This window comes from Muscardinus avellanarius, assembly GCF_963383645.1.
Source record: "Muscardinus avellanarius genome assembly, chromosome: 16".
Lineage (NCBI taxonomy): Eukaryota > Metazoa > Chordata > Mammalia > Rodentia > Gliridae > Muscardinus > Muscardinus avellanarius.
The window spans coordinates 4,349,438-4,358,341 of NC_137802.1; positions in this window are offsets into that span (position 1 = coordinate 4,349,438).

Sequence of the window (8,904 nt, forward strand, 5' to 3'; positions counted from 1 at the left end):
GGGTTGTGTTCACGCATAAAAATTCCCCCCATGGTCATAGGTAGGCTTTCATGGGCGTGTGTTTACACATAAAAATTCCCCCCATGGGCACAGGTAGGCTTTCACGGGCGTGTGTTCACGCATAAATATTCCTTCAATGGGCATATGTAGGGTTTCAAGGGCGTGTGTTCACGCATAAAAATTCCGCCTATGGGCATAGATAATCTTTCACGAGCTTGTGTTCACGCATAAAAATTCCCCACATGGGTATAGTTCGGCTTTTACGGGCATTTGTTAATGCATAAAAATTCCCCCCATGGGCATAGGTAGGCTTTCACGGGCCTGTGTTCACGCATAAAAATTCACACCAGGGGCATAGGTAGGCTTTCACGGGCCTGTGTTCCCGCATAAAAATTCCCCCTATGGGCTTTTTGTATATTTTATTTGGAAACAGGGTCTCACTGAGTTGCCGAGAGCCTCACTATGTAGCTGAGGCTGGCTTCGAACCTGCGCGATCCTCCTGCCTCAGCCTCCCCAGCGCGGGGATGACAAGCGCGCGCCACCACGCCCGGCTTTGGCCACAACTTTTTAAAGTACTCTTCCTGCTACTATTGCTTCTGGGTTTTGTTTGAGTAATGGTACTGAACCCAGGGATACTTTACCACCAGCCATTTCCTAATTTTTTAAAAATTATTTTTGGTAGCGGGGATTGAACTCAGGGGCATCCCACCACCGAGCCACACCCCGGATATCTGTTATTTTTTCATTTTGAATCAGGGTCTAAGTTGCTCAGTCTGGCCTTGAACTCGTGGCCCTCCAGCGGGCCCAACACCCGTCCCTGGGCGCGCGCACACTCACCTTTCACCTCGGCGCCGCCTTCCCCTGGCGCAACCACGTATGCGCAAACCCGCTTCGACGCAGCCCCGGTGGCTTGTGGGAGCTGGAGGACTCGGCCCGCGCCTGCGCAGTGACTTGGAGCTGCTCCTCCCGGGCCTCCCGGCATGCAGCGCACTCCACAGACCACAGGCCGCGGGGCCTCCTGGGAGTGCAAGCCCTACGGCTACCGTCTTCGCCTGTCTGCAGCCCGGACTGTGGTCTGAGCTCGGGAACGGTCACCATCAGGGCTTCAGGATGACTTGGGGCCGCCCGGGATGGACCACTGGGGGCGCAGGGCCTGGTGGACTGCAGGCTACGCGCGGCGACTGTCCAGGGCGCTGGGCAGCCCTCACCAGGCCCCCAAACTCGTTCTTGTCGGGCGGCCCTCCCTGGCCCGAGTCAGTGCATATGAACACCTGTTTTGGAAGAAAGGTCTGAAATGGACACGGCGCCGTTTGCCGGGCCCGGCCCTAGAGAGTCGAGGCTCGTGTGCTGGTGAGGGGAAGCCGAGGCCGATGAGACGAAGCCACACGAGATCAATCTTTCTCCATTTTATTCAGGATTTGTTATCGTTTTTATACTTTTTGTTGGTAGAAAAGCAAAGGCATAGTCGTGCAAGCAGGAGCTTCAAGGATGGGGGGTGGGGGGAGTTATTATTTACATATTTCAGGGCAGGGTGTCAGACATTTAAGTAATCATAGTATGCTTTGTTTCACTGTACAAGGCTGACTCAAACTTAATCTTATACAGGGGCTCTAACTAAGGTCAGTTTGAACTTCATGTTTGGCCCAATATCTTTATCCTTGGGAAAAAATCTTTGCTGCCTGAGTCTCTCACAAGCCGCTGCCCATCAGTTTTAGTTATAATGTTTATACATAAAATTCCAGTTATACATATTAATCCAAGCCTGTACCGCCATGCCTGGTTAAAGCGTTTGTGTATTTATTTATTTACTTACTTATTTTGCGGTACTGGGGATGGAATTCAGGAGCATGCTACCTCTGAGCTGCACCCTCAGCTCTATTTTTTATTCTTTATTTCAAAACCGGGTCTCACTGAGTTGCAGAGGGCCTACATAGCCGAGGCTGGCCGCGAACCGCGGTCCTCCAGTCTCAGCCTCCCAAATGCTGGGATGACGAGCGTGCACCACCGCACCCGGCTGGCTAAAGCTTTTCAATCTTGCGTTCATTCCTGGGTATCTATCCGGTGTGCATTCTCACATGGTTTCAGAAGGACGAGGGCCATCCGGAGGTTTTCCCACACACTTTACATTCATGAGGCTTCTCCCCAGCGAGAGTTCTCACGTGACCTTGAAATGACCTGGATGACGCGGATGCCTTCCCACACTTCCCACATTTCTCAAGCTGGCCTTCAGCATGGGTTCTTACATGTTCTCGAAAGGTTGAGGGCCAGCTGAAGGCCCTCCCACCCTGCGGACATTCATAGTTTCTCTCCAGTATGAGTTCAGAAGCCGTGACCCTGGAAGGAATTGGGAGAGCTTAGCGCTTTCCCACAGGCCTTGCTGTTACAGTCTCTCTCCGGTGTGGATTCGTACGGTGCTTGGAAGGTTCCGGGCCAGCTGAAGACTCCCCACGGTGCTTACGTGCATAGGCCTTCTCCCCAGGGCGAGTGGCCCCGTGCCTTGAGAGACTGGGGCTAACGAAGCGTTTTCCCACACCGCTTCGGTCCAGTGTGGTTACCATGCGCCGCTGACCGCTGCAGGGGAGAGCGAAGGCTCCCCCACATTCCACGCGTCTGTACGGCTCCTTCTGTGTGAGTTCTCATGCGTCTAGTGAAACCGGCCGGTGCACCACAGGACCTGCATTTGTGGGTTTTCTCTGCCGTGTGACTCTTCTTGACCGAGGGGAAGAGGGTGACGAGACGTTTTCCCACACAGCTTACATCCAAAGGCCTTTTCCCCAGGTGTGGGCGCTCGCGTGTCTGTGAAAGCCCAAGGGATACATAGAGACTTTCTCATAATCCTTACATTTACCTGGCTCTCTCCAAAGTGAGCTCTAATGTGTCTAGCAAGACTGAGAGACGGATTAAAGACATCACTCCGTACTGGGGTTCCTGGGAGCCCTTCTGCCTCCGGGCTACACTCCCAGACCTATTTTCTATTTTTATTTGGAAACAGGGTCTCCTAAGCCAGCGCGCGCGGCTGGCTTCGAACCTGCGCGATCCTCCTGTCTCCGCCTCCCAAGCGCGGGGATGACCAGCGTGCGCCACCACGCCCGGCGAGGTGTAAATTTTTATAGGCTGAGGGAACAGGAGTGGCAGAAGCTTTTCCCACACAGCTTACGCTCAGAGGGCTTCTCCCCAACATGTGTCATCATGCGTCTGTTGAAGACGGAGGGGCAAACGAAGGCCTCCCCTCAAGCCTCACATGCACATGGCTTCTCTGCAGAGTGACCTCTTGGGTGTCGATGTCGAGTGAGCCTGGAGAACGTGGCGAGGACTTTCCCACATTGTTTACATTTGTTGTTTATCTCAGCGGTGCGACTCCTAATATGTTGCATGAGGGCGTAGAAATAAGGAAAGGCTCTCCCACATAATCACACCCATAAGGTTTCTCTCCAGCGTGGGTCCTTGCATGACTTCCTAGATGTGAGGAACAAGGGCAGGACCGCTTACACTCCTGCCACCAACGGGGTTTCTTTCCATGGTGAGACCCAATGTGCCTCTCGAGAAGAAAGATGCTTAAAGGTGATCCCACACTTGGTCCACTCATATGGCTTAGCTTTCTTTTTCCTTTTTTTTGCAGTACTGGGATGAAACCTCGAGCATTCTACCTCTGAGCTACACCCCCCAGCCCTATTTTTTATTTTTATTATTATTTTTTATTTTTATTATTTTTACAGTACCGGGGATGGAACTCAGAGGCATTGCAACTCTGAGCTACACCTCCAGTCCTAATTTTTAATCTTTTTATTTTTTATATTTTTATTTATTTTTATTTATTTATTTATTTTGGTGGTACTGGGGTTCCTGGAAGCCCTTCTACCTCCGGGCTACACTCCCAAACCTATTTTTACATTTTTATTTGGAAACAGGGTCTCCTAAGCCAGCGCACGCGGCTGGCTTCGAACCTGCGCGATCCTCCTGTCTCCGCCTCCCAAGCGCGGGGATGACCAGCGTGCGCCACCACGCCCGGCTCCTTTTTTATTTTTTATTTTGAAACAGGGTGCTGCTGTTACTGAAGGTCTCCCTAAGTTTTTCAGGCTGGCCTCAAACCTATGATTCTCCTGTCTCATTCTCCCAAGTAAGGAATGACACGCGCGTGCCACCATGACTGGCTTAAATGAAAATTTTCGATCCTGAGTTAGGTGAAACAGAAAAGAAGAGCCATAGACTGGAAAAGTGGTCACATACGATGATGGTGACGAGGAGGAGGAGGATGGTTTATTTTTGGGGATGGAACTCGGGGGCATTCTACTGCTGAGGGTCTAAGTTTCTAAGGCTGGCCTCCAACCTGCCGTGCCCCGGGCTCAGCCTCCCAAGTCCTGGGATCGCTGGCGTGGGCCTCCACACCTAGATTGGAATCTAATAATTTCTCTGAGAATGAAAATCTACATAGTTAAGTAGATTTTACTTCTGTCCTGGCATAAAAGACTTAAAGCTCCTTTGGTGTCAGTAGCGTATGTGCAGGTTTCATGGGTCATTTCAGATCTCAGAAATATTTCTTATTTGAAATCTTGTGGTAATTTAACCATATTTAGTGAACCCCATGAAGCCTTCAGAGTGTTGAGGTCCTCGGTGTCTTTTTTGGTGCATAGGTACCTTCTTCCTTGAAAGATCTGTTATTTTTTTGTTTGTTTGTTTGTTTTTGTTTGTTTCAGGTGATGAGACTAAATTTAAGACCAGGAGGTTAGTTTCTCAGCAGGATATGACTAGGGAAAAAACATCTAAGAAGCAGAAAACAACAATTTTCATGAGAAATTATCCCTGTACCTGCATTTTAGATAAAATGTGGGAAAACCATACCCTTAACGCTCAGCATGAAACCCAGGGGCACATCTGAAGTCAGCTACAGGGAAGCTTAGTATGCGACTCAAACATTTTAATGGAAAAATATGTTTAAGCACCTAAATTTGTGAAGCTCCCAAATTTATTTATTTTTTGGGGGGGGATTATTTTTTGCGGGTCTGGAGATGGAACCCAGGGGCATTCGACCTCCAAGCCACAACCCCTGCCCTATTTTTTATTCTTTATTTTTGACACCGGGTCTCACTGAGTTGCAGAGAGCCTCACTAAGTAGCTGAGGCTGTCCAGGAACCGCAATCCTCCGATCTCAGCCTCCCAAATGCTGGGATTACAAGCGTGCGCTACCACGCCCGGCTGGTTTTTTTTGTTTTTTTTGTGGTACTGGGGATGGAACCCAGGGGCATTCTACCTCCAAGCTGCACCCCCAACCCTATTTTTATTCTTTACTTGTAACTTAGTGAGACGCTGTTTCAAAATAAAGAATGAGAAATCTGGCTGAGAGCTGGGCATAGTTGTTCACCCTTGTTATCCTAGCATTTGGGAGGCTGAGACAGGAGGATCACAGTTTCCAGACAGCCTCAGCTACTTAGTGAGGTCCTCTGTAACTCAGTAAGCCCGTTTCCAAATTAAAAAAAAAAAAAAACAAAAACCTAGGGCTGGGGGGGGGGTAGCTTGGAAGTAGAATGTCATTGGGCTCAGTCCCCAGTACCACAAAAATGTAAATAAATTATTAGATTCTAGTTCCATGATGGCTATGGCCAGGCATGTCTTATTTGCTAAGGTATTTCTCTTCTACATTTCAAATTCTGGGTAAGTTCTGATGGTCAAGAAATAGTTGTTCACTCTATAAGTCCATGAAAGACTGGCGCCACGCTTACCTGCGGAGGCGAGGTTCCGGAAGGTCTCCAGCATCGCAGCTCTGTGGAGGCTCCTCTGAGCAGGACCCTGCGATGTCCACTGCACTGGGCCGAAATCCACAGCTATATCCTCAAAGACCTCGGAATCCTAAAACAGCCAACATGTGCATTCAGGAGCATTATTATTATTATTATTATTATTATTATTATTATTATTATTATTATTATTTTAATTTTATTGTTATTTTGCGGGTCTGGGGGTGGAACCCAGGGGCATTTGACCTCCGAGCTACACCCCCTGCCCTGTTTTTTAGTATTTATTTTGAGACAGGGTCTCACTAAGGTGCGGAGGGCCTCACTAAGTAGCTGGGGCACAGGGAGACCCGGACCCCCCCCCACGCCGCGGAGCCAGGTCCAGCCCGGGTCAGCATCCTCGCCACTGCTTTCCCGCTCCGAGCTCCAGGTGAGCGGAGGGACCTATGCCTGGGGCCCCTGGGCCGCAGCGCCCGCCCCTGGGCCCTGATTGGATCACGAAGCCAAAGGCAGAGCTCCGATTGGGCAGTGTTCGGGCTCCGCCTTCCAGGTTTTTGGATTGGGCGATGCTGCCCTGAGTAAGCAGTTCCGGGTCTCGGCGCTGGCGTGCTCATTGGGCAGTTCTCTCCGCGGCGCAGACCCGGTGCCCACGCCCCAGAGGAGGACGCGGAGGGGCCGCCGAGCCGCAGGCAGGAGCTTGTGTCCTCCCGGGGATAAGCAGCAGCTCCGACCGCTTGCGGACGCCTCTGATCCGGAGGGGGCCGGGCAAGCGTGTTCCGGGGCGCCTGTCACTCAGGCCGCAGGAGGCGGGACCTGAAAACGGCCCAATCAGGGGACAGAGGGGCGGTGCCCAAAGAACAGGTTGGAGGGACGAGAGTGCTAACCAATCACGGGCGCTAGGGGGCGGGACCAGAGGGACTATCCAACCAGAACCACCGACATCCAGGCGCGATCCAATCAGGGCTCGGGGGCTGGCTCTCCCTGCTCGGCGCGGGCAGGTGTGGATCGCCGCGCTCGGCCGCGGTACCCAGAGCTTGGCGGGGCGGAGGATGCTGAGTGGGGGGCTTGGCGCCCGAGCCGGGCCGGCGCTGGCAGAGCCCGGCCCCCGCGCCGAGGTGTCCGCACGATCCCCGGGCCCGGGAGCCGCTCTGGCGATCTGGGCTGCGGGATGCAGGGTCCCTGCTCTGCCTCCCCTGGCCGGCCGCAGGTGTCCGGCCTCTGGCCGCGCTCCTCCCGCAGCATCCGCGGCCCGTCCTCGCCGGCTCTCACCCACAGAGCTCGGCCGGGTCTCTTAGCGGGAGCGGGCGAAGGAGCTCCCGAGGCCCCGCGTGGTTTCCTCCTGTTCTCCAGGGTCTTTCAGGGGTGACATCCCAGCTCAACTCCCAGGGCGTGAAGATGGCTCCCGCTTGTCTGAGAGCTGCCAGGGCGACCCGGGCCCGCATTGCTCTGTGAAACCACCCCCGAGCCCTCCAAGGACAGGGTGTGGCTGGGAGGAAGGCCAGCCTGGGAACTTGGGGACATTCCTCCCTGGACCTGAACCCCTCTTGAGAACTCGCTGGTGGTCAGTCTCCTGCGACCTACAGCCGGCTGCTGGTGAAAGACAGGAGTGACCCTTGGCCCCTGAGACAATCCAATAGAAGGGGAAATAAATGCAGGAATCCGGATACTCCATACCCGGAAGGAGTGTAAGGCCCTGGAAGGCAAAATGTTTACCAGGGACTGGAGGCGCAGGCCAGGCCAATAGCGAGGTTGATGCATCGGTGTCCCAGGACTTGGGTAACAAACGGCCACAAACTGAGTGGCTTAAACACAACAGGCAAGCCGGGCATGGTGGCGCACGCTTGTGATCCCCGTGCTTGGGAGGCTGAGACAGGAGGATCAGTAGGTTCGAAGCCAGCCTCAGCTACTTAGTGAGGCTCTCAGCAACTTAGTGAGACCCTGTTTCCAAATAAAGTATAAAATGGGTCTGGGAGTATAGCCCGGAGGTAGAAAGCCTCTGGGTTCCACTCCTAGTACCACCAAAAAAAAAAAAAAAAAAAAAAAAAAAAGAAATCATAGATCTTCACCTTAATACTCTTGGGAAAAAGAATCCCAAAGAAACAGAAATTTTCCTTAATAATACAGCTACAAAACAGAACAAAAACTAGGGCAGAGAAAGAGTGATGGAGGTATATTGGTAAATGACCAAAGATTCATAAAAATATCATCCGGGCGTGGTGGCGCACGCTTGTAATCCCCACGCTTGGGAGGCGGAGACAGGAGGATCGCACAGTTTCAAAGCCAGAGGCACTGGCTTAAGAGACCCTGTTTCCAAAAATTTTTTAGAAAGTATAAAATAAGTCTTCTGGGAGTGTAAGTAGCCCGGAGGTAGAAGGGCTTCCAGGAGCCCCAGTACCACCAAAATTTTTTTTTTTTTTTTTTTTTTTTTTTTTTGCAGAGCAGAGAATTCGTGACTGTTAGCTGGTATGACTTCAGAAGTTAATGCCTGTGAATTAATCCTGAGACGAGCCTGGGACACAAGACACGTTCAGGAGTGGTTGTTAGACTGGTGTGTGGTGATTCAAAACTGTTAGCCCAGTTCTTGGGAAATTCTAACCTCAAGCTTCATCCCCAGGTCTTTATTTTGTAAATTTTTTATCTGGAAACAGGGCCTCACTAAGTAGCATCCGCTAACCACGATCCTCCCGTCTCAGCCTCCCGAATGCTGGGACGGCGAGCGCCACCGCGCCCGGCTCACTCCGTTACTCTTGTACGGCTGCTCTATGGTGTGGCTTCACCTGTGCCTGGTAAGGCTGGAGAGATGAATGAGGGGTTTCCCACATCGCTGCCATTCGTGAGGCTTAGGGTGGTGCTAAGTTCTTACGTGCCGACTGAGGGAAGGAACGTGGGGAAAGGTCTTCACAATATACACACCTGGGGTCACTCTTCCCTACGGGTCCTTGCACGCGTCCTCAGGTGAGAACTCAGCTCTCGGCTGGCCCACATCCCTGGCACTGGGAGGCGTGTGCCCAGTGCGGACGGCGATCTGACACTTCTGAGCTGGAGACTGTGAAAACTTCTCCTCACGGACCCTGTTTTTGCTATTTTGCTCCAATTCAGATTCCCTCCAAGTGCGGCGCCTGTAATCTCAGGACTTGGAGGCCGAAGCGGGAGGACCGCCTGTTCAAGGACGGCC